The sequence below is a fragment of the Rhinoderma darwinii genome, chromosome 5, assembly GCF_050947455.1.
Source record: "Rhinoderma darwinii isolate aRhiDar2 chromosome 5, aRhiDar2.hap1, whole genome shotgun sequence".
NCBI classification, from domain to species: domain Eukaryota; kingdom Metazoa; phylum Chordata; class Amphibia; order Anura; family Rhinodermatidae; genus Rhinoderma; species Rhinoderma darwinii.
This window is the reverse complement of record NC_134691.1, coordinates 72,805,577-72,832,592: the sequence shown is the minus strand read 5'-3', so window position 1 is coordinate 72,832,592 and position 27,016 is coordinate 72,805,577. Positions and strand designations below refer to the sequence as shown.

Genomic DNA, 27,016 nt, shown 5'->3' with positions numbered 1-27,016 from the left:
ATGCGTCATAATGCACACTAACGTCAATTTGGATGTGACGTAGTCTATGGACATGCGCAGTGGACAGTGTGGGACGCCAACAGCCGATCCAGCGAGGTTAGGATGTTTTTAATGTTTAATATGTACACCTGTTGTGACATTATTCACATGTTGCCACAGATATGTAGCCTATCCTATTGATTGGCCTTATTAATACAATATGATGTTTACACTATTTACACGTAATTTTTGATATGTATATCCCTATGTATATATGACTATATGCATAAGGGATCCTATTGACACAATGTTGTGTGTGTTAGCTTTAGGGTATGTTCACACGTACACGTCCGATACGCCTGAAATTACGGAGCCGTTTTCAGGAGAAAACAGCTCCGGAATTTCAGACGTAAAGGCAAGTGCAGGCGTTTTTCGCAGCGTACATTACGGACGTAATTGGAGCTGTTTTTCTATGGAGTCAATGGAAAACGGCTCCAATTACGTCCCAAGAAGTGACAGGCATTTCTTTGACGCGGGCGTCTTTTTTACGCGCCGTCTTTTGACAGCGGCGCGTAAAAAGAATGACCGTCGGCACAGAACATCGTAAAGCCCATTCAAATGAATGGGCAGATGTTTGCCGGCGCATTGGAGACGTATTTTCGGACGTAACTCGAGGTTAAGGCTGGATTCACATGAGCACATTACGTCCGTAATGGACGGAACATATTTCGGGCGCTAATCCCGGACCGAACACACTGCAAGGAGCCGGGCTCCTAGCATCATAGTTATATACGATGCTAGGAGTCCCTGCCTCTCCGTGGAACTACTGTCCAGTACTGAAAACAGGATTACAGTACGGGACAGTTGTCCTGCACTATGATGCTAGGAGCCCGGCTCCCTGCAGTGTGTTCGGTCCGGGATTAGAGGCCGAAATACGTTCCGTCCATTACGGACGTTAATGTGCTCGTGTGAATCCAGCCCAAAACGCCCGAATTACATCCGTAAATAGGGTGTGTGAACCCAGCCTTACAGTTCTATCACTATTTTATTAAACGTTTGTAATTTGATTTATAATTGTGATCTATATATATATATATATATATATATATATATATATATATATATATATATATATGTGCTTTGTGTGTCACACTGTTATGCTTGAGAAAGGCTCACACTGAGCTGAAATGTCACATGTGGAATAAAAGGCAAATTTTTCATATATTTGGTAGTGCTGCCTCACTTTCTTCTGCCTATAAGGCTGGGTTCACACACCCTATTTACGGACGTAATTCGGGCGTTTTAGCCTTGAATTACGTCCGAAAATACGGCACCAAAGCGTTGGCAAACATCTGCCCATTCATTTGAATGGGCTTTACGATGTTCTGTGCCGACGGTCATTTTTTTTAGGCGCCGCTGTCAAAAGACGGCGCGTAAAAAAAGACACCCGCGTCAAAGAAGTGCATGTCACTTCTTGAGACGGAATTGGAGCCGTTTTCCATTGACTCCATGGAAAAACAGCTCCAATTACGTCCGTAATGGACGCAGCGAAAAGCGCCTGCAACATGCCATTACGTCTGAAATTCCGGAGCTGTTTTCTCTTGAAAACAGCTCCGTAATTTCAGCCGTAACGGAGGCTGCCATGTGAACATACCCTAAGGGTATGTTCACACGCTTAACAAAAAACGTCTGAATATACGGAGCTGTTTTCAAGGGAAAACAGCCCCTGATTTTCAGACTTTTTTGAGCAACTCGCGTTTTTCGCTGCGTTTTTTATGGCCGTTTTTGGAGCTGTTTTCATTGGAGTCTATGAGAAAATGGCTCCAATTACGTCCCAAGAAGTGCCCTGCACTTCTTTTGACGAGGCTGTAATTTTACGAGCCGTCTTGACAGCGACGCGTAAAATGACAGGTTGTCGGCACAGTACATCGTAAAGCCCATTGAAAGTAATGGGCAGATGTTTGCCGACGTATTGGAGCCGTTTTTTCAGACGTAATTTGTGGCGTAAAACGCCTCCATTACGTCTGAAAATAGGTTGTGTGAACCCAGCCTTACAGAATAAAATTGCCAGCTCTCATGCTACAGGCATCATTGTCATGTGGGCATTAAAAAATTTTCCAAATCCATGCAAACACAAAATACATGTGTACATTTTATTTAGGCAGATATGATGTTTAAGGTGTAGCTAAACGTTTGACAAACTTCTGACATGTCATAGTGACATGTCAGAAGTTTGGATTGGTGGGAGTCCGAGCACTGAGACCCCCACCAATCTGTAGAACGGAGCAGCTGAAGTGTTCGTGTGAGCGCTCAGCCGCTTCGTGTCTGTTCGGCTTTTTCCGGAAATAAATGTATCGGTGTACGAACTAAATAGAAAGTCTACGAGCCCGTACTCCGATACATCGGCTTTCCGTAAAAAGCCGAACAGACACGAGGCGGCTGAGCGCTCACACGAGCACTTCTGACGCTTCATTTTAGAGATTGTTGGGGGTCTCAGTGCTCGGACCCCCACCAATCCAAACTTCTGACATGTCACTATGACATGTCAGAAGTTTGTCAAACGTTTAGCTCCACTTTAAGAAAGACTTATTGTATATAATATAGATAGATTTAGACTTATATTACAATTTTTCATTGCCCGGGAATGAAGATATTGAAACGATTCACGTTCTGCACTGCCATATATCTCTGGTGCTTTATAACTGAGGTTAAAGAGAGATCTGTGACTTTCATTTTTATTGCCAAATCAATACGGTATAAACCTCAGACGCTGTAAATGATCAGATTACATTATAAAGCTATTAACCTCATCTGTAATATTTGATGGGCTGATAAAGACATAGACGGCAGTGCTGTTAGGTTTCTATGTCACACTTACTAATGCGCAAGTAGAATCGTGTTCTATAGGGAAGATACACTGTATAACTGATGTGAATATATACTCAGTACTGATTACTTGGCGATCATGGGAAATGCTTTGTGTGGCGCAAACCCTACATTCCCCTCACCCCAAAAATACTATCCCACAGTGAAGCATGGTGGTGGCAGCATCATGCTGTGGGGGGCAGGGAATGGAAAACTGGTCAGGATTGAAGGAAAGATGGATGTCAGTAAATAGAAGGCAACTTTTGAGGATTACCTGTTTCAGTCTGCCAGAGATTTGAGACAGGGTCGGAGGTTTATCTTCCAGTGGGACAATAACCCTAAACATACTGGTAAAGCTACACTGGGGTGGTGGTTTAATGGGAAACACCTAAATGTCTTGGAATGGCCGAGTCAAAGCCCAGACCTCAATCCAATAGAGAATCCGTGGCATGAGTTGAAGACTGCTGAACATTAGCACAACACATCTAACTTGAAGGAAGTGGAGCAGTTTTGCCTGGAAGAATGGAGAAAAATCCCAGTGTCTAGATGTGATAAGCTAACAGACACATACCCCAAGAGACTTGTATCTGTCATTGCAGCAAAAGGTGCTCCACAAAGCATTGACTTTAAGGGGGTGAATACGTATGCACATTAAAGTTCTCTATTTCCTGTCTTAATTGTTGTTTGTGTCAGTCAAAAATATTTTGCACCTTTAATGTGATAGGCACGTTGTGTAACTCAAATGGTACAATCCCCCTAAAAAAAAAATATTTTCATTAAATGTTGTAATGCAACAAAACAGGAAAAAACCCAAGGGGGTGAATACTTTGGAAAGGCATTGTATAGGACATACAAATATGAGATTCAATGATGATCTTCTGTTATTGGGCATCAAATTGGGTACAAATGCCCGGTATGGGAAATTTACACCTCTGGGACCTGCACCTATCTCTAGAACGGGGCCCCCTAAATCCTCTTCTACTGCTCTGTGTTGTGGCTGAAATGTGTGATTTCCGACCATCAATTACGGAAACAGCTGTTTTCATAAGTCTCATAGAACGGAATGGTAGTTACGGAAACAGCTTAGCTCGCTGAGATACACTGTTGCCGTAATCCATGATCGGAAATCACACGCTTCAGCCACAACAGAGAGCAGTCGAACGGGGTTTAGGGGGCCCCGTTCTAGAGATAGGTGTGGGTCCCAGAGGTGGGACCCGCATCTATCTGACATTTATGACACATTCTGTGGATATGTTATAAATGTCTCTGATGGGAAACCCCTTAATGTAACTGTGTAACATTACTGACAAATCTCAACCGTTGTATCTTATAATGATTTACATTTTCGGACTATTTATATCAATAAATATTAAATTCCAATTCTCGTTTATGGCCCCTGTATCATCAGAAGCAATTAGCGCAGTTGTTTCGCATGAGTAATGTTAACAGATCCATAATAAACTGATTAAATAAAATGCGGAATTAAGCCTTCAGCTGCATATTTCTTTATAGCATGTCATTTCTAGTACAAGTAGGGTATAAAAGAACTAATAGCAGCATTTTGCTTAGGCAAGTGAACTTAGGTGAGGATTTTCAAGATGTGAATTACTCTGCGGCGCATAAAAAGTCATTTCCAAAGATTCGATTGTAAGGCTTTTAGCTGAATGAAAAAAGTCTGGCTTGTGCGCAGCTACCTCTGAAGACCTGATTCACTGCACCCCAGACACTGGCAATACTTTACTCAATTACTTTCCTCCGGCTACTGCAGAATAATTGCTGCAAGTTCCTGGTGTTATAGGGAACAATGTAGAACAAGGTTGCGGTAAAGTCTTGTGCCAGTCAACCCTCTCCAGAAATCTATTACTGTACACACGCGGCGCCATTCTTCCCCCCGCGTCCTCTCTATAATCACCTGCATTTTCCTATTCAGAGCTTTTATTTTTCTGTATAGATTATCATACAAATGATCCTTTTCTTGGAATGTAAACTTAAAAGGAAAATGTCTCAGTCTGTAATATTGACACTAAATTATGTTTATATAAAAGCACTTACACCATCTGGAACAAAGTAACTATTGCATCGTAAAAATAGCGCCGAGAATATGTGGCATCTGCATCTCAGTTGTATCGTAGCTTACAAACACGGCATCATGTATAAAAACAAGAGCATGCAAAAACTAACATGCTTACATTCATCTTTTTAAGGCAAGGATCACACACACAGTTTTTGATGCAGATTTTGTAGCAGTTCTGTGCTCAGTTTTTTGAGCCAAAGCCAGAGGTGGATTCAAAAGGAAGGGAAGGTGTAAAGCAAAGACTGACGCATCTCCTTTCTTTTGTGTCCACTTCTGATTTGGCTCAAAAAACGAGCCCAAAACTGCGTAAAAAACTGTGTGTGTGTTCCTGGTCTAAAGGAACACTTGAGAAAACACTAATACACTGGGGCAGATGTACTAATGCAAGCTGAGATTTAGACAGTGTAAACTTAGACTAGGCAGCCAGAAGATGCGCCAAATTCATCACAGTGGTGCATGATGTATGTTGAATTTGTCGCATCTTGCTAGACATCCTAGCGACTTCTCTCCTTCTTAGGGTATGTTCACACGCACTAATTACGGACGTAATTCGGGAGTTTTTGCCCCGAATTACGTCCGAAAATAGCGCCTCAATAGCGCTGACAAACATCTGCCCATTGAAAGCAATGTTCACACGAGGCGTAATTTACGCGCCGCTGTCAAATGACGGCGTGTAAAAAGACGCCCGCGTCAAAGAAGTGACCTGTCACTTCTTTGGCCGTAATTGGAGCCGTTATTCATTGACTCCAATGAATAGCAGTGCCAATTACGTCCGTAATGGACGCGGCGTTCAAGCGCCTGCACATGCCGTTACGGCTGAAATTACGGGGATGTTTTCAGGCTGAAACATCCCCGTAATTTCAGCCGTTACGGACGCCCTCGTGTGAACATACCCTCATACCACCTTTCATTTTGCGGCAGTTTTTTTGGTGCACAATGGCAAATATTCAGCCATGCCCCTTTTCACTTAAACCACACCCCTTTTTCAGAACACAGGGATCGTCTCTTTGGTGTTCTTTGATTATCTGTATCATTCTCCATCGGGCCCTGCCCCGGGAAACACACTGTATCTGCTTTGCCCAGAGTTTTATTAAATGCAGGTTATAAAAAGGAAAGCAATATGATAATGCTTGTCTTTTCTAGATATGTAAGGCCTAGTTCACACAAAGTTATTTGGCACTGATGTTGGCACAGAAACTGTGTCGGAATCGGCACCAGAAAAAGACCCAAATCTCCCTCCTTTGATGTAAATAGGAGGTGGAGGGTTTTCTTTCCCAGATGGTTTTTGAATGCTCGTGGAGAAAAAAAGAAGTATCAGAATCTTGGAGTGGTTTCCACCTATAAACCTCCATTGAAATGAGTGGGAGGCAGAAAAAGAAACGCTTCGTTCACTTGGAGCGTTCTTGACATGTTTTTTTTATCCGAAAACCGCATGAGATTTTTACATCTGACTTTAAAAAAAAAAAAACACCTGAAAAATGGCTTTAAAAAAAAAAACCTAAAAAAGTGTACATGTCTAGTATGCAATGATGCACGTACTGTAGGGGAAGTCCATGTGTTTGTTACGGGTCCCTATTTGGCAAGAACCTGTATAAGAGTGCCATTAACGTAGAAACCACACTGCTAGCAAGCAAAGGGTGGAGAATTGACCTAAGGACGTGGAGGGGAAAAATACCAGGCCCTTCTGTCCTGGGTAGCAAAACCCCCCACAATAATGAACGGAACAGTTTGAAGTTTGCTATGGGCCCTCTCTCTTCTATGTAGACCATATTATCAGCATATTTCTTTGTAGTCTTCTCTTCTCTGGTGGTCAAGTGTTTCAGTCATAAAGTGAAGACTCATAACATAATGGCCCACATGTACTAATGATTTGTAATAGTGACAGCGTAAACTTAGACCAGGCAGGCACAAAATGCGCTAAATTAATCACAATGGTGCATGCCGTATGATATATTTGGAGCACACCACTTATGATTTGGCTTATTTTGCACCATGATTGTGTGCCAGTTTTTTTTGTGCACTTAAACCACGCCCTGTTTTGACTAAGCCACACCCCCTTTTGGAACACTTTTTAAAAAGTGTCTAATGAGGTGCAAACATCAAAATTGCACCAGACTGTATAAATTTGCACCAAAATTTAGCGCATTTTTCATCGCTTTCTAGACCTAGACACAGTAGTAACTCTACCCGATTATGTTTAACAAACTTTAAAATATTGAAAGCAATATACGGACACTATATATGGTACATCTCCTAAATTACATTGGAAGCTCCTGTGTTAGCAGCTGTATATGATGCCTAAATGCCTGAATTATTTCAAATATAAGTAATAAAATCTATATCTAGGGAAATTAGACCAATAGATTTGGTGACAGCAGCCGTGTGAACGATGTATCACTGAGGTAGAAAGGAAAACCAGCGGATTCGTGATTACAATCTATGTAAGGTGTTGCGGAATATGTTGGCGCTATATAAACAACGGGAAATAAATATCACAATAATAAATCTTGTTATTAGATCTCTTCAGGAATGTCATTCAAAACTTCCCCATATATTTTAGTTTGATAGGCAGGTATGGTACGAAGTCAGGTCATGGGAAGCGAAAAGTTTTTCATACTGGCAACAATTCAATTTTTTGGCCCGTTTTGAGTTATATACATGGCAACTACATGATTGTATTATTATTTGTATCGTCTGTACCCTATCACACTTAGCAAAGTCCCTAAATGCCCATGGCTCATTATATTACATTTACTAGATATCCACACTGGCAAAGTTTCAGCTGCAGTATTCCACAGAAAAGTGTACATATTTGGCAGGTTTTTTTTTTAAGGGTTAATATGAATATTAAAATATACTATTAGAGCAAGCTAAAAATTCTGTCCTAGCAAATTAATGCAAACTGTACCTCGTCCTGCTCTCAGCTGAGACGTGGATACAATTGTAAACCAGTCTAGGCAATGCTCTGTGAGCTAAATAGACGAGCAGCAGCGGCACATATCTCTCTGGTAGTTTGCTACAATGTTTCAGTCTAAGGCCCCATGCACATGACCGTACCCGTATTCACAGCCCACGTTTGCCACTGACGGCCGTCTGCATTTTTGGGCCGTACTCCCATACAAAGTATAGGAGCACGGCCCGTATAATACGAAAAATAGGACATGCTCCATAATTCCCGACATGTTTCTACGGCACAGACACCCATCCGTAGTGCTACGGAAAGGTGACCGCAACCAATAGAACCGAATGGGTCCATAAAACCGGTCTGTGGTTTTACAGTCGTGTGCATGGGGCCTAAATTCCAGGCTGTTTAGCTCACAGAGCATTGTCTAGAGCAGCGCTTCTCAAGTGTGAGGCTCATTGGCTGGTAAAGGCACGGATCCATGCCAGGGTCGCAAGTGAGAAGCACACTGGGCTCGGACAGTAGCGGCCAAATTAGGCATGTAAAAGATAGAGCGCTTATTGCTATCAGCAGCAGGTACAGGCACAGCGGTGCACGCTGGGATCGCCCCTGCAGCCAATGTGAAGTTTCTGTGACAGCAGCGCTGCTGCTCCTGTGGTTTCGGAGGGATACTGGGGCAGTATCTTTATTCCCTGGCCACAGGCAGAGGAGTCAAGGAGGCTGCCCCACCTTGGGATGCTGCGGGTCACCAAGTTTTAGTGAGAAACGGAATGAGGGAGCGGCCAGGAGGCTGACAACAAGGAAGACATGGGCTTGGTGGCGGTTGGGGATTTGGCTCAGTGTTTGTAACAATATATGTGTCTATAAAATTATATCGGGATATACTCACAGATACACATTGCAGTCTATCCATAGCCCATTGTTTATGTAACTAAAGTCTCCTACATATTGGGCAGTCACCTAAAGTGATTACTGGGATGTCATTTGTCTCAGAAAGCTGATGCTGTTCTCTCTGTGCTTCCTAATGATGAGCACTCTTGAGGCTGAGTTCAAATGTTGAGGCCGCAATGCGCCAAAACCGCTCCAACATGCAGATTGGCGCAATTTTCAAATTGAGTGCAGCTAAAAGCATTTTGAATGTTAATGGTCGCGCAGTAAACTGATGTTTAGCTGCCAAACTTGCAGCCATTAACCCCTTAGTGACCAGCCTATTTTAGGCCCTAATAACAAGCTTTTTTTTTTTTTTTTCGTTTTTCTATTGTCGCATTCAAAGAGCTCTAACTTTTTTATTTTTCCGTCGACATAGCTGTATGAGGACTTGTTTTTTGCGGGATTAGTTGTACTTTTTAATGGCACCATTTTAGGGTACATATAATTTTTTGATTAACTTTTATTAACTTTTTTTTGGGGGGATTAGAATAACCCCCTGAAATTCCGCCATTGTTCTATGCGTTTTAAATTGACGCCGTTCACTGTGCGGCGTAAATAACACATTACCTTTATTCTATGGGTCGGTACAATTACGACGATATCACATATGTATAGGTTTTTTATGTTTTACAACTTTTGCACAATATTGACAGCAGCATTTAACGGGTTAAACGGCCGCGATCAAAGTAAACTTCGATCGCGGGCGTTGGAGCAGGAGCCCAGCTGTCATCAGACAGCAGAGCCCCGACTCCAGCCTGCACTGGACACCCGTGCAGGACTTAGTCTAGGCCACCATGAAAAGGCGGCGGCCTAGCCTAAGGCCCCTTAGTGACTGCCGTGAAAAGGTATATTGGTGGTCACTAAGGGGTTAATAATTAAACTGCTTTTAGCTGCAATCAATTTGAAAACCACACTGAATTGCGCACTAGTGCAGTTTTGGACAGATCGCAACTGCAACATCTGAACCCAGCCTAATAGTCACCCTTCCTCTCATGAACTGCAAGGCATCTGTTCAGGTTGTGTATTTGTTAGGCGCTTCTAGGGAGGTATTTTGCACTGCACTGAGATATTTGTTGGCGCTGCTGGGGAGCTATGTTGTGCTGCACTGTGGTATTTGGTCCTGCTGGGGGGTATTATGTGCGCTTCATGGCGGCATTTAGTTGGCGCTACTAGGGGTAATATGGGTGCGGCGCTGGTACTTATTTCTGCCAGGGGGTATTCTGTACGATGCATGGTGGCATTTAGTTGGCGCTACTAGGGGTAATATGGGTGCTGCGCTGGTACTTATTTCTGCCAGGGGGTATTCTGTACGATGAATGGTGGTATTTAGTTGGTACTGTTGGGGATAATATTGGTGCTGTATTGTAGTATTTATTCACTGGCAAGGCCCCAGCATCACCATAGATTGGCTAGCCCAAGTAGAAAACGTTTGAGAAGCCCCGGTCTAGAGTCCAGACTGCATATAACTGTATCCATTTCCCTGAGAGCTGAGAAGAGGACCAGGTATGTACCCATTTGCATCCCCTGAGTGTAAACTTAATGGTTCTTATTCACTGACAGCAAACAAATATCTCAAAAATGGCAAAGAATTAAAGCACACAGCATATTAGAAAGTTGTAGAACTTTTCATTTACGCAATGATTAAACTTTATTTGCATAAAACCAGAAAATCGTTAATGAACTCACCAGTGAGTATGGAGATGGCTCAGTAGTCACTGGAAGTCCAGGTAGCCCAGTGCGAGGAGTTTATCTGGGTGCTGGCTCAGTAGACAGTTTTTTTCTATATCACTTTGGTCATGAATAATTTGGTCATAATAAAAACTACATATCACACTTGAAGGTAAGGGATTTACCAGATTAATTGTCTCCCTTAGCTATGAACGTTCTCCTGTGGTATTCTCTACTTTATTACTATTGGGGAACACCTGAAAAATGTTTACACTCCCAGGGAACCTCTAGTGAAATTCCTACCTCAAAGAAACTTGCAGCGGATAAAGCATTTTCTAATTGTATATGATTGTGGAGATGTCGCCTGCTTTACCTGCCCCCATGCCAATCATCTTTGGGAAGGCTGAAAAAGGTTTGCCATCTCTTCTGTAAAAGTGTCAGATCTTGCTCCTGCCTTCTGGGAAACCCCTGACCTGGTCCCAGGGAATCTGTCTCTCGAAGGTGCTTCTTGCTGGCTTGGGCCTAACCAATTCCAGATTCCCATCCCAAGGACATAAACTGTGACCTCCTTTATTTGACTGTCAGGGTGGACATGCTTCAGTATGTTCATATACGCCATCATTTTTATAGGTCTCATACCGGGTACTGAGGTGATACCTTAGGCGATATGTGTTGCTACAGCCGATAATTTGTTGCATTTTTTGTATATTTGACATATGTGAAATAAAAAACAGAATTGGACATCCGGTTCCATTCACTCTCATGCAGACATAGTGGTAAGCATCGCTGCATTGCTAGGCCAAAGGGTTTCACAATGATGTAACTGATATATTGTATTAATGCCATACTGTACGCCACTCTGTGATGTGTGTTATGAATGTATTGAATGTAAATTTGCACAATAGACTTACGTATTTACAGAAATATGGAGATTCATGTACTTTGAAACTCAAAGTACTAATATGTCCGTGAAAGTCATCACCTCTTTTTTCTAAGGTGAATGTCAATGACCTATGTGAACTATCTATCTGCTTCACCAACATATTTCAACAGCTATGTTTAAGTTGATGTATTATTGTAAAAAAAAAAAAATCTAAATTTGTAAATTCGATTTTTATACGGGTTTACCTGTTTGGGGGTCTGCTCAGCAACAATGGTTAAAGTACAGTTATGAATCTTGGTATATGTAACAAAATTAATGGTGTCAAAGTAATTTTCTTGTTTCTTGTACTGATACACTGAGGTGCGTATCCTGTGTGTTTGGGGGAAGGGAACAGTTGACAACAACTCTGAGGACTTTTTGTGCTCAGAACAGTGGTAGCCACTTTTTTAGCCCTCCTGTATGACGCCTACTACACCATCTAACTCCTGAATGAATATGTAACATTTTTTTTTTTTACCTAGATTAAATTGTGATGGTCAATGAGTGATCATTTTTCACTGTTAACATTTTGTTTGCATATAGATTGTCTGTATTGTCATTCCCCCAACTTTCAGCTATGGTAGAATTGTGTATGGAAGGTAACTGTATTATGCTGGTATCTAGTAGCCACATTTTCATAGCTTGTTATATGTATAGTTCAAGTAATGTTGATAAGTATGGTTTCCACATAATCGATATGTGGATAAATGTTTAATATCGATTATAGGAACTTCCCTTTAATGTCTGTAATAAATCCATGTTCCAATTATGTTCACCAGTCGCGAAAATGTAATGTTCTATATTTGCACATAATAGTCCTCATTATTTAGGCAACCCAGTAGTAAAGTTTTGCTGAACATAGGGTTTGTAATATCTTACACATACTGTCATTTTTCTAAATAATTTTCAAAGGGATCCTGTAATGACGGGGGTAAGGAAACAGACAAGTGAGCCCTAATCTACCCGCCACTCAGTCCCTGCCTACTTGCAACGACCCGCCCTAGGCGACGGGGTACAACAGTACGACAGTCCCTACGCTCAATAAGTGCACGACAGACAAACAGACAAGGGTACACAGAAGCAAGGGAAAAGGGACAGTTGCCCACGGCAACACCGAGAGCAACAAGAGTAGTGAACAAGCCGAGTCAAACCAGGAGTGTATGAGGTACCAAACGCAGAGCAGGAGAGTAGTAAACAAGCCGAGTCAAACCAGGAGTGTACAAGGTACCAAACGCAGAGCAGGAGAGTAGTCAGTAAGCCGGGGTCAATATGAAGCAGGGTCAAATAGATCAAGAAGCTGCAGCATGGCCAGGAAACCAAACGAGAAGAATCACAAGCAAGGAGGAACAGGAAAGGCAGGTATAAATAGACAGAGGGCGGGAGCTAGCTCCATCTGGCCAGGCTATGATAAGCTCTCTCACTCCTAAGCCTGCCATCCTGAGTGGTGGAAGATGGAGTCAGTCTCCCAGACATAGAAGCAGGTGCAGACTGATTACCTATGGGCGTAGATACAGAAGCTGTGCCTGGCAGATCCTTAACAGATCCACTGTTAATATAAAATAAGCAAATACTTGTAACTTTTCTTTACAAATAGTCTTTATTAAAAATATCCCACCGTTTTGGGTCTACAGCTCCTACGCAGACCTATGTGTCTCCTTTACAGGCTCCTTGCTTACCTTCCTAATGTAGGTTAGCAAGAAGTTGGGGACAGATAGAAGGAAGTATGAGAGTAGAATCAGGCAACACTTGTAGTCTGATATCATGAATACACATTGGGGATATATACAAAATAGTACAATATTTTTTAATCAAAACAATTTGAAAATTAGCTTTCATTTTTTTCATCTTTGATGCAATGACTCAATAAAAAAATACTGGTTGCAAAGGGGGACATACCATAGCGCAGTAAAAATGTTTAATGAGTAAAAAGGATTTAATTTGAGTGATCCATTTTACAATAGAATTTTTGATATGTTGCTACCTTCAATTAATTATAAAAAACCTAATACAACAAATATGTATATTTCTGTTTGGACTATAAAGACACCTGGCCTCTTTTTGGCAAGATACTATAAAAACAAGTCACTGAGGTTCAGCAGTCGGTAACAGCCAAGGTTCTGTTCACGTCTGCGTCAGATTCTTCTTTAGGAGCCTCCGTCGCAGATTCCGTCATTTTCACCAGACAAAATATCACAGCATTCTGCACTATATTGTCCAGCAAAACGATGGACACTGTGATGGAAACCTAACGGAACCCATTAAAGGCAATGGGTACCATCGCTCGCCGTTGGTTTCCGTTATGCAACAGATCCGATGGCTCCGGTTTTTCATTGGTCTGCTCCTACGATGGAGCAGAACTATGAAAAGCCCTGACACAGATGTGAACAGAGCCTTACTATGCGAGGCATGATATACTATAACAGAAGTCTGTACCAGGCAGATAACCCTTTTAATTTCAATTTGTGACATTGTTATTGCCTCATAAAAAGCCGATTTCTTCTTATAAGAGCCCAGTAGCAAATATCTAGTCACATCCGGCCGCAAAGAACATCTGACAAATGTATATGGGTCAATGACAACTGGATAATAAAGCTGCATACCATTCTGATGTTCAGTTTCATAAATTAATAGATCTATAAACCATATTATTAACCTGGAGAACTGTATCTTCTTTTATGTGAACACATGACGCCAACCAATTCTACTAGGGAAGATTCATTTGACAAATCAGCTTCACATGATGCTTGGAAACTAGAATAAAATTCTGCATTGTTTATATTGTATAAGAGCGCAGGGGACATGACACCCCAATAGAGTATAAAGATAAATCACTGCCACATATCGTAAAAAATATATAAGTCCTTATTGATACATAACAATACATGGTATCACGGTAATAAGTGCGCTGTTATTTCTGCAGCGTATGTCTGCTATACATGTGTTTCACCAGCTAGTATCCATCGGATATATATAGCTATTCTGCATATCTTTGCTTTTCTGGCTATTGCAATATTTGAGTATACATTTTTGGTACTTATGGTATGTTAGGCATGGGACGTTTGAGATTGGTTGTCTTTGTTCTCCTCATGGTATGTTGTCATCTATACCTTATCGTTATTGCTCTCCATGTATGACCCGCTTTATTCAATTATATTTATTACTGTGATACCATGTATTGTTATGTATCAATAAAGACATATATTTTTTACGATATGTGGTAGTGATTTATCTTTATACTCTATTGGGGTGTCATGTCTTCTGCACTCTTGTGCTTTTTAGGATGTTTCTGAGGCTTGTTGGGGACTCCCCTTCTTTTCTACCTTGTTTTTAGGTTTCTTATAGGTTTATTATTGTTTATAATGTATTGCATAAGATATTCATAATGACCTGCAACCGTCTTTGTCAAAAAGTAGCCATTCTGTCTGTTTCTTGTGATATTTATTTACTATTTAAATTTCATTTGTCAGACGTGCAGTGGAACCTTTTTTGAGACGACCACCGATAGCTACAGTAAAAACAGTCTTCTAGACGGGTGGTCCAATAAAGAAGACGGCCGATACTCAAAGAATATAAAGGAATTGAAAATCTGGTTTAGATAAGGGGTGGTCTTTTGGAGGGGTTTCACTGTACATGTATTAACCCCTTCCCCCTGCTTGCATTCTGGGCCCTAATGTCCAAGCCATTTATTACATTTTTCCATTGTCACATTCGAAGAGCTGTAACTTTTTTATTTTTGCGTCGGCATAGCTGTATAAGGTCTTGTTTTTTGCGGGACGACTTGCAGTTTTTATTGGTACCATTTGAGAGTAGATGCGACTTTTTGATCACTTTTTATCACATTTTTTTAAAGTCAGGATTAACAGAAAACAGCAATTTTTCCATTGTTTTTTATTTTATTTTTTACGGCGTTCGCAGTGCGGGTTAAATAATGTAACAGCTTTATAGTCGGGGTCGTTACGGACGCGGCGATACCAAATATGTGTAACTTTTTTGCTTTATTGTAGTTTTTTTTAATAGTAAAGCATTTTGTAAGGGGAAAAAGTGGGTTTTTCATTTTTTTTGTTTCACTTTTTTTTTTTAATCAACTTTATTAAACTTTTTTACTTTTTTACTAGTCCCACTAGGGGACTTCACTATCCTCCGATCGCTATTATAATACACTGCAATACTTTTGTATTGCAGTGTATTACTGCCTGTCCGTTTAAAACGGACAGGCATCTGCTAGGTCATGCCAGCGGCATGATCTAGCAGGCATTCGCTCCAGGCAGACCTGGGGGTCTTTATTAGACCCCCGGCTGCCATAGAAGACACAGACACTCAGCGATTTTATCGCCGGGTGTCAGTGAGATGAGAGGGAGCTCCCTCCCTCTCTCCAAAACCATTCAGATGCGGTGCTCGCTATTGAGCACCGCATCTGAAGGGTTAAACGGGTGAGATCGATACTAATATCGATCTCACCCGGCAGAGCAGGGACGCCCCCAGCCCTCAGCTGCCTCTGGCAGCTGAGAGCAGGGAGATTTCACGGCTCCCTGCTCTGTTTACTTTATTCTACAGCAGCGACGTAGAATAGCGGCGCTCTAGAATAAAGCCCACTAATGACCGCCGTAAAAAGACGTATCGGCGGTCATTAAGGGGTTAAGGGCATTGGGTGTATGTTTGTATGTAGGAATTGTGTGTTGTTGCAAATTTAAGATACAAGTCTATTTCTCTCCAAAATACTGTTTGATGTAACTTTACATGATCTTAAATGAATCATCTATCTTTATTTATAATGCAGAGCTTTATATTTGACCTACAAAAGCTAAATTGTCAGCAACAATGCATTCTATTAAATATTTAGGATGGAAATAGCTATGCCTTTACCAACCGTTAAAAAAAAAAAAAAAAAAAAAAAAAATCCCTGAAAATCCCTATACACTTAATCCTAATTTAACAATATTGTTCTAGAAAATGAGTCCCATATTTGCTAATCATACAAATCCACAGTGAACATCGGGGGGTAAATATTCTGTTCATAAGCAAACATTACTCTACATTATGTCTGAGCAGTTTAGCAGAATCGAAATTATGTCTATGGTGCAAGCAATCAGAATGGAATTACATTGAGACCTATATATATGTATATATATATATATATATATATATATATATATATATATACTTATATATATATATATATATATTCAGATCTATCTATCTAAAGGCACATAGCGTACCTAAATACAGAATCAGCACAATCTACTGAATAGACCCCTATATCTCAAAGCAATTTCCATTTGTGCACTATATCTATTTAATTTAATTTCAATAGAAACCCCCTGATCCCTAAATAATCTGATCTATCAATGAAAATATGTGATAATAAGTGCAGAGCACGGAGCAGTCACTTGGTAAAATACAGCAGGGTCCCTTGGGTAATAATGTCAAGACCACAAATGTGTCCACAGGTCCCTTCCAGCCCCAAGCAATCTATATAAAGCTCCTCTTGAAATCTTAGCTCATCCTGAGTTGCTGTGCTTGCTCTGTGCCAAGCATAATCAATTTATCATAAGTATCACGCTAGAGAAGCCGAGGCAACAATCACAAACTGACCCTCTGCGCTTACTGAAAGCGCCAGTTCATTTCCGCCCTGCAGAATTCTCTTTATATTCACTATGTATGGAGATTAAATGTATTTCCCACAACAGTATTGCAGTCATCTGCATTATTTAACACACAATCAATCTTTACTGTTATATGAAATTTCAATTTTTTTCTTGACTGTATCAAAATAATGAACATATTACAAGGCTGCAATAGAAGCTGTGAGAGGGGATCTGTCCCAGGAAAGACCCCTTGTAAAAAGGGCATCCGTAAGATTAACTAATTACCAGGGATATACATTATAGCCGTTCATGCATATAAAAAAGCTGTTAGCGAAACTCTTGTACCGCCTGGCAGCTATTTCTGCCGACTACACCATTATTTATTTCAATGGGAAGGGGGAATAAGCCACTGACTGCAGGCTTATCACCCACAGGAACAAAGAAGAATCAGGCATGTTAAATCCAACAATCTTTCCAACAATCCAAAAATCTAAAAATCTTTCCCCAGACAGTTGTCAGGCCCCCATACACATGATATTGTCAACTGATCCCGTTGATATCAGCGGGTTCAGATCACTTTTCTCTCAATTGTATGGTCAATTTAAGGAGGTGGATAGGGGTCCCATTGCAAATTTAAAATCCTCCTGGTGTTGTCCATTGCTTTACCAAATTCAGAACTTACATACTTTCCCTCATGCGGGTGAATACTCATATATATATATATATATATCATACATGTATGGACAGGACTACTTTGGCCCCATGTGCATTATGGCAGAGACAGACCAAACAGCAGTAGGTTCAACTGGCTATCATGTTGGAGGGATAAACCCTCGTCGCTCTGCAGTGCAGCGACATGTGCCGATGGCCGGAAGAAAGGTTTCGGGAGTGTGGCTCCTGCACCAACGGAAGTGCTGGCGTTGTCATGACGATGACACTCGCAGTGTCAAGCGTCATGACCCAGTCACTTCCTGTGCAGAAGGAGAAAGTCTCCGTCGGCTCCGTAAGGAGGGGCAAGGCGTGCCGAAGTGATGGGTCGTCATGACGTCACGCGGGGGGAGGAGTTAGAGTTGTTGCGAAAAGGAGAGAGAGAAGAGGGACAGGACACCATTGAAGAGGGAGAGAAAAGTTAGATGCAGGGATCGTTTGAGCCAGGGAACGGAAGGCTGCATGGCTGCATGGCTACACAGCCTGCATATACAGGTACCCCCTGAAGCTGTGGATCTAGTTTAGTCAGTTATGCACTGACTTGGATGCATCTTCCCTCACTCTGTGTGGCTACCTCAGGCCGATGTCCCTGGGCTGCAGATAAGTGATACAAACTTGTGACTTTGCTAGCGTATGTGATGTGATTTCAAAGAATTATTGCAATTGTTAATTATAAAGTAAATGTAAAGGATCTGCCAGGCACAGCTTCGGGGTTAACTCCCATAATTAATCAGTCAGCACCTGAATCTACATCCCTGAGACTGACTCCAGCTTCCACCACTCAGGCTGACAGGCTTAGGAGTGGGAGAGCCTATCGCAACCTGGCCAGACTCAGCTAGCTCCCGCCCTCGGTCTATTTAAGCCTGCCCTTCCTGTCCCTCGGCGCTTGTGATTCTTTTCGTGTGGTTTCCTGGCCCAGCTACAGCTCCTTCTATTTTGATCCTGCTCCATACAGACCCTGGCTTACTGACTACTCTTCTGCTCTTCGTTTGGTACCTCGCACACTCCTGGCTTGACTCGGGCCGTTCACCACTCTGGTTGCTCACGGTGTTGCCGTGGGCAACTGCCCCTTTCCCTTGCTTGTATTCCCTTGTATGTTTGTCGTGTTGTCGTGCAATTACTGAGCGCAGGGACCGCCGCCCAGTTGTACCCCGTCGCCTCGTTGCAAGTAGGCAGGGACAGAGTGGCGGGTAGACTAGGGCTCACTTGTCCGTTTCCCTACCCCCCGTCATTACATAATCACAAGCCCATACCTAGTCTACCCTGGTCCCTGACACCACTATGGACCCCCGTGAGACCCTGGCTCAGCAAATGCAGGGTCTCTCCCTACAGGTCCAGGCCCTGGCTCAGAGGGTCAACCAGCCTGATGCTACCTTGGTAGTTCCCCTCACCTCACCTCTTGAACCCCACCTCAAGTTGCCCGACCGGTTCTCAGGGGACCGGAGGGCTTTTCTCTCCTTTTGGGAGAGTTGTAGGCTTTACTTTAGTTTAAAGCCCCATTCCTCAGGTTGTGAGAGCCAGCGGGTGGGTATAATTATGTCCCGGCTCCAGGAAGGGCCCCAAGAGTGGGCCTTCTCCTTGGCTCCTGACGCCCCTGAACTTTCCTCCGTTGATTGTTTCTTTTCTGCTCTCGGACTTATTTATGACGAGACTGACAGGACTGCCTTTGCCGAGAGTCAGCTGGTGACCTTACGTCAGGGTAAGAGACCTGTTGAGGAGTATTGTTCTGACTTTAGGAAGTGGTGCGTAGCTTCTCGGTGGAATGACCCTGCCTTAAGGTGCCAGTTTAGGTTGGGTCTGTCGAATGCCCTGAAAGACCTGCTAGTTAGCTATCCCTCTTCTGACTCCCTAGACCAGGTTATGGCTTTAGCGGTACGACTTGACCGACGTCTCAGGGAACGACAACGTGAACGTTTATGTGTTTTCTCCTCCGACTCCCTCATGATGCCTCCCGAAGTTCCGTTGCTTCGTTCCTCCCCACAAGACTCAGAGATACCTATGCAACTCGGGGCCTCCGTGTCCCCCCAACAACGTAGAGAATTCCGCAGGAAGAATGGTCTCTGCTTCTACTGTGGGGATGACAAGCATCAAGTGAACAACTGTCCTAGGTGTAAGAATGCAGCCAAAGAACTTCCGCGCCTAAGTGATCATCGGGGAGGTCACTTGGGCGCACAGGTATTTCCCGTAAATAGGAAACGTACTAAGATCTTGCTTCCCTTTCAGGTCTCTTTTGGTGGTAGGTCTGCTACCGGCAGTGCCTTCGTGGATTCAGGGTCCTCTACTAATATCATGTCTGTGGAATTTGCTATGTCTCTTGCTATGCCTCTGATTGATTTGCCTAAACCTGTCCCGGTAGTGGGTATCGACTCCACTCCTCTTGCTAATGGTTATTTTACACAGCATACCCCTGTTTTTGAACTCCTTGTTGGCTCCATGCATTTGGAGCAGTGCTCTGTACTGTTGATGCAGGGATTATCGTCCGATTTGGTTCTAGGCCTTCCCTGGTTGCAGTTGCATAATCCCACGTTTGACTGGAATACTGGGGAGCTAACCAAATGGGGTAATGAATGTTTTACGTCATGTTTTTCTGTTAATTCTATTTCTCCCCCTGATGAGGCGAACACGCTACCCGAGTTTGTTCAGGACTTCGCTGATGTTTTCTCTAAGGAGGCCTCCGAAGTGTTACCTCCTCATAGAGAATACGATTGCGCTATCGAATTGGTACCAGGAGCTAAGCTTCCTAAGGGTAGGATATGTAATCTTTCTTGTCCCGAACGTGAAGCCATGAGAGAGTATATCCAGGAATGCCTGGCCAAGGGTTACATTCGTCCCTCTACTTCTCCGGTAGGTGCTGGCTTCTTCTTCGTAGGGAAGAAGGATGGTGGTCTTAGGCCATGCATTGACTACCATAGCCTGAATAAGGTCACGGTAAGGAACCAGTATCGCCTTCCTTTGATTCCTGATCTCTTCAATCAGGTTCAGGGGGCCCAATGGTTCTCTAAGTTGGATCTACGGGGGGCGTATAACCTTATCCGCATCAAAGAGGGGGATGAGTGGAAGACTGCGTTTAACACGCCTGAAGGCCATTTCGAATACCTCGTCATGCCCTTTGGGTTGTGTAATGCCCCTGCGGTCTTCCAGAATTTCATAAATGAGATTTTGAGAAATTACCTGGGGATATTTCTTGTAGTGTACCTTGATGACATACTGGTGTTTTCCAAGGACTGGTCCTCCCACATTGAGCATGTCAGGAAGGTGCTCCAGGTCCTTCGGGAAAACAAACTGTTTGCCAAAACCGAAAAATGTGTGTTTGGGGTACAGGAAATACCATTTTTGGGTCAAATCCTCACTCCTCATGAATTCCGCATGGACCCCGCCAAGGTTCAGGCTGTGGCGGAATGGGTCCAACCTGCCTCCCTGAAGGCGTTACAGTGTTTTTTGGGGTTCGCTAATTATTACAGGAGATTTATTGCTAACTTCTCGGTCATCGCTAAGCCTCTTACGGACCTCACTCGCAAAGGAGCTGATCTCCTCCACTGGCCTCCTGAGGCTGTCCAGGCTTTTTAGGTCCTTAAGAGGTGCTTCATCTCGGCCCCGGTGCTGGTTCAGCCCAACCAAATGGAGCCATTTATCGTGGAAGTTGACGCATCTGAGGTGGGAGTGGGGGCTGTCTTGTCCCAGGGTACCAGGTCCCTCACCCATCTCCGCCCCTGTGCCTACTTCTCCAGGAAGTTTTCGCCAACTGAGAGTAACTATGATATTGGCAACCGCGAACTCTTAGCCATTAAATGGGCATTTGAAGAGTGGCGCCACTTCCTGGAGGGGGCTAGGCACCAGGTAACGGTTCTTACCGACCACAAGAATCTGGTTTTCCTAGAATCTGCCCGGAGGCTAAACCCGAGACAAGCTCGATGGGCGTTATTTTTTACCAGATTCAATTTTTTGGTTACCTATAGGGCTGGGTCTAAAAATATTAAGGCTGATGCACTGTCGCGTAGCTTCATGGCCAGCCCTCCTTCGGAGGAAGATCATGCTTGTATTTTGCCTCCAGGTATAATCATTTCCTCGATCGATTCTGATTTAGTCTCTGAAATTAATGCTGATCAAGGTTCAGCTCCCGGGAACCTTCCTGAGAACAAGCTGTTTGTTCCCCTGCAATTCCGGCTAAGGGTACTTAGGGAAAATCATGACTCCGCACTATCTGGTCATCCAGGCATCCTGGGTACCAAACACCTCATTACTAGAAACTATTGGTGGCCTGGGTTGCCTAAAGACGTTAAGGCCTACGTTGCCGCTTGTGAGGATTGTGCTAGGTCCAAGACTCCCAGGTCCCGACCAGCGGGCTTACTGCGTTCGTTGCCCATTTCCCAGAGACCTTGGACACATATCTCCATGGATTTTATCACCGATTTGCCTCCATCCCAAGGCAAGTCGGTGGTGTGGGTGGTAGTAGACCGCTTCAGTAAGATGTGCCACTTTGTGCCCCTCAAGAAACTACCCAACGCCAAGACGTTGGCTACCTTGTTTGTCAAACACATCCTGCGTCTCCATGGGGTCCCTGTCAATATTGTTTCGGACAGAGGGGTACAATTTGTTTCATTGTTTTGGAGAGCCTTCTGTATGAAGTTGGAGATTGATCTGTCCTTCTCCTCTGCCTTCCATCCTGAAACCAATGGCCAAACTGAGAGGACTAATCAATCTCTAGAACAATATTTAAGGTGTTTTGTCTCTGACTGTCAATATGATTGGGTCTCATTCATTCCCCTCGCCGAATTTTCCCTTAATAACCGGGTCAGTAACTCGTCAGGGGTCTCCCCCTTTTTCTGTAATTTTGGGTTTAATCCACGGTTCTCCTCCGTTTCACCTGGTAGTTCCAACAATCCCGAGGTAGAGGTCGTTCATCGGAAACTGTGCACAGTCTGGGCCCAGGTTCAGAAGAACCTAGAGGCGTCCCAGAGCGTACAAAAAACTCAGGCTGATAGAAAACGTTCTGCTAACCCCGTTTATGGTCGGGGATCTGGTGTGGTTGTCGTCTAGGAACTTGCGTCTCAAGGTTCCGTCCAAGAAGTTTGCTCCCCGGTTTATTGGGCCGTATAAGGTCATTGAGGTCCTCAATCCTGTCTCCTTCCGGCTGGAGTTACCCCCGTCTTTTCGTATACACGACGTGTTTCATGCCTCCCTCCTTAAACGCTGCTCCCCGTCCTTGGCTCCCTCGAGGAGACCTCCTGTTCCCGTCCTCACCCCTGAGGGGGTGGAATTCGAGGTGGCCAAGATTGTGGACAGCAAGATGGTCCAAGGCTCCCTCCAGTACCTGGTCCATTGGAGAGGATACGGGCCCGAGGAGAGGACTTGGGTACCCGCCCGGGATGTTCACGCTGGGGTATTTGTCAGGAGGTTCCACCTGCGTTTCCCCAGTAAGCCAGGTCCACTTAGAAAGGGTCCGGTGGCCCCTCATAAAAGGGGGGGGGGTACTGTAAAGGATCTGCTAGGCACAGCTTCGGGGTTAACTCCCATAATTAATCAGTCAGCACCTGAATCTACATCCCTGAGACTGACTCCAGCTTCCACCACTCAGGCTGGCAGGCTTAGGAGTGGGAGAGCCTATCGCAACCTGGCCAGACTCAGCTAGCTCCCGCCCTCGGTCTATTTAAGCCTGCCCTTCCTGTCCCTCGGTGCTTGTGATTCTTTTCGTGTGGTTTCCTGGCCCAGCTACAGCTCCTTCTATTTTGATCCTGCTCCATACAGACCCTGGCTTACTGACTACTCTTCTGCTCTTCGTTTGGTACCTCGCACACTCCTGGCTTGACTCGGGCCGTTCACCACTCTGGTTGCTCACGGTGTTGCCGTGGGCAACTGCCCCTTTCCCTTGCTTGTATTCCCTTGTATGTTTGTCGTGTTGTCGTGCACTTACTGAGCGCAGGGACCGCCGCCCAGTTGTACCCCGTCGCCTAGGGTGGGTCGTTGCAAGTAGGCAGGGACAGAGTGGCGGGTAGACTAGGGCTCAATTGTCCGTTTCCCTACCCCCCGTCATTACAGTAAAGTTCAATAGTGTGTGAAGCAGACAGTGCAAAACGAGAAAAGACTAAACTGTGATTATACTAATGTATGGCTTGAAGAAGGTGTCATATAGAGATTCAATTATATTGTCGTTACTGGACTGGCTGCGGTTTCAGGTGAGGCCATGGCCGGCCTTAGCTATGTGCGACAGGTGCGGTCGCACAGGGCGCCGGCCGCCATGCTGCAAGGGGGGCGCCAGTGGGTACGAGCAGAATAGAGGAGAAATGTTCCTCCCTCTGCACTGCTGCGTGAAGTGAGCGCTGATTGGAGGAGCAGCAGGTGCTTCTGTCTGCTCCACCAATCAGCACAGCCTGTACTGCAGTGTCACAGACACTCAGCACCTCACGCAGCTCCTTCCTGCTGTGCTGCTACCCCAGTGAAGACTCCTCCACGGAGCTCCAGTCAGGTAAGAAGAGCAGCAGCTTTAGCTTAATCTATTTCTATTTATGTGCAGTGTGAGGGAGGGGGAGAGAGGGGGCTTTATGTGATGTGTAACAGGATGTTTTGGGTTTTTTTTAAAGATCGATTTTGTGGGGGAGGGGAGACTAGGTTAGAGGTACTTTGAGTGTATTTTTTACAGATCGATTTTGTGGGGGAGGGGAAACTAGGTTAGAGGTACTTTGAGTGTATTTTTTACAGATCGATTTTGAGGGTGAGGGGACATTGCCCTAAATGTTATAGGAGTGTGAGGGATTCTTTCTAAATGTATTTTGTGGGGAGGGGGACTTCTGTATAGTTTATTTAGTGGTGTAGGAGCTTATTATGAATCATGGGGGAGGGGAACTTAGCGTTATGTATGGGGAGAAAGGATTCTTTAGGGTACGGCTACACGGAGCGGCCCTCACACTGTCGCAACGCGGCCAACAACCGCGCTGGCACTATGTAGGAGCGGCTGTAAATACCTCATTAAGGGGTATTCCGGTTACACTCACGTGCGCACTGCCGCTCCATTCATTCTCTATGGGAGCGCCGGAGATAGCCGAGTGCAGTGTTCTGCTTTTTCCGGCGCTCCCATAGAGAATGAATAGGAGGTAAGTTGTTGTAATTTGCAAAATCGTGCGGCCATAAAGGGTGTATTCATTTATGGGCGCACGTTAACGCGGGTAAACCGTCCCTTTATCTGCAAAATTGTGTGGCCATGAATTAATACATCCTTTATGGCCGCACGATTTAGCAAATTACAACAACTTACCCCCTATCCATTCTCTATGGGAGCGCCGGAAAAAGCAGAACACTGCACTCGGCTATCTCCGGCGCTCCCATAGAGAATGAATGGAGCGGCAGTGCGCGTGCGAATGTAACCGGAATACGTGCGGCCACTAACAGGCTGTTTGACAGCCGCCCTGAACATGGTGCCGGCGTGGTTGTTAGCTGCGTTGCAACCGTGTCAGGGCCGCTCTGTGTGGCCTTACTCTTAGGCTGGATTCACACGAGCGTGTGCTTTTTGCGCACGCAAAAAACACGGCGTTTTGCCTGCGCAAAATGCATTTGACAGCTCCGTGTGGCAGCAGCATATGATGCGCGGCTGTGTGCTTTTCGCGCAGCCGCCATCATTATGACACTCCATTTGGATGTTTGTAAACAGAAAAGCACGTGGTGCTTTTCTGTTTTCATTCATCCTTTTGACAGCTGTTGCGCGAATCACGCTGTTCGCATGGAAGTGCTTCCGTGGGGCATGCGTGGTTTTCACGCACCCATTGACTTCAATGGGTGCGTGATGCGCAAAAAACGCTCAAAGAATGGACATGTCATGACTTTTACGCAGCGGACTCACGCAGCATAAAAATCACGCACATGTCTGCACGGCCCCATAGACTAATATAGGTCCGTGCAACGCGCATGAAAATCACGCGCGTTGCACGGACGTATATCCCGTTTGTCTAAATAAGCCCTTAGAGATAATATTTGTGGGGGAGAGCAACTTGATTATTAGGGTAGGAACACACAGGGTGGATACGTAAAACCACACAGTGTATACGTCCTGAGAACCGCAGGGAATTTCACCTGAAAAACGGCACCAAATTTTGGTGCAGTTTTTTGGGCGGAAAAACTGCAGAAATAAATTTAAAAAAAAGGTAATACTCCCGGCCGTAGTCCCTCTCTCTCTCTGAGCGTAGCCCGGCCTCCTGCGATGACGCTGTAGTCCATGTGACCGCTGCAGCCTTTGATTGGCTGCAGCTGTCACATGGGACGCATCGTCATCCCTGGAGGCCGGGCTACGCTCAGAACAGAATGCGCATCGCTATGACTACGGCCGGGTGTATTACCTTTTTTTTTTCTCATTAGAGATTAACGATAAGCAAAGTTTTTATCATTGATCTTCCCCTCTGTTAGCACTGAGCAAATATCATTATAATTGGTCAGAAACTGGCGAATCATGATGATAATTGGCTAAACTAAATAGGCCTTTAATGGGGGTATATTCAGGCTTAGTGCCTAGGCCAGCGTGAGTTGTAAATACGGCCCTGCTAAAGACACAGATACTATTCAACACTATAGCAGAGCAGGGAGGGAGGTATCTCCCTGCTCTGCGATCTACTAGGCTGGTGGTTCCCAACATGAGGTTCCCATGAGAACCCTCCAGGGGCGCCGCGACACTCCTCTGGACAACTGCCACGGATGTGCTTTCTCTCCTCTTCCTCATAGCGCAAAGTGGATGTGAGGAGGAGGAGATTTTTTTGCAGAACCCCTGTAGATGGCACCCCCGACTAAATGGACAGAGACGTCAGGGGCTTCTCCTGGAGTGGAATCCCCGGTCACAGCGTCTGCAACGCTGTGGACAGGGATTCCGCTTCAGGAGTTAGTTGCCCGATGTCACTGTTCATATATGGACATCAAGCACTCCGTCAAGGAGCGGAATCCCCAGCCACAGGGAGCTACAGTGGCGCTATCTACAGGAAGGGAGTGCTACCTACAAGGGTCTGTGTGGCACTACCTACAAGGGGGCTGTGCGGCAAGGGGGGGATTTGTGGCACTACTTACTAGGGATGCACACTGCATCGAAACTTCGATACTGTGCATCCCCATATGGTTCGAGCCACACCAGTAAGTATAGTAATATATGATGAATGAGAGCGGGGCTGCGGCTGTGTAATACAGCCATTGCCCCGCTCCTGAGTCCTGACAAGAGCGCGCCGCGAGGATGATGTGATGCGGCCAGCGCTGCACTAATGAGCGGCGGCACTGAAAACAGAACATGGCGGCCGCACTGCAAAACACCCCCATGTTCTGTCTTCGGTGTCTGTGCCGCCGCTCATTAGTGCAGCGCCGGCCGCATTACCTCATGCTGACCGCGCACGCACTTCTGTCAGGAGCGGGGCAATGAC

General features: G+C 44.5%; 1 protein-coding gene across 2 annotated transcripts in view; it reads right to left on the bottom strand.

Moving 5' to 3' along the window:
• The window catches only part of PREX2 (phosphatidylinositol-3,4,5-trisphosphate dependent Rac exchange factor 2), a 340,136-nt gene that overhangs the window by 17,769 nt on the left and 295,351 nt on the right, over positions 1–27,016 (bottom strand). The gene's annotated exons all lie outside the window — the stretch shown is intronic.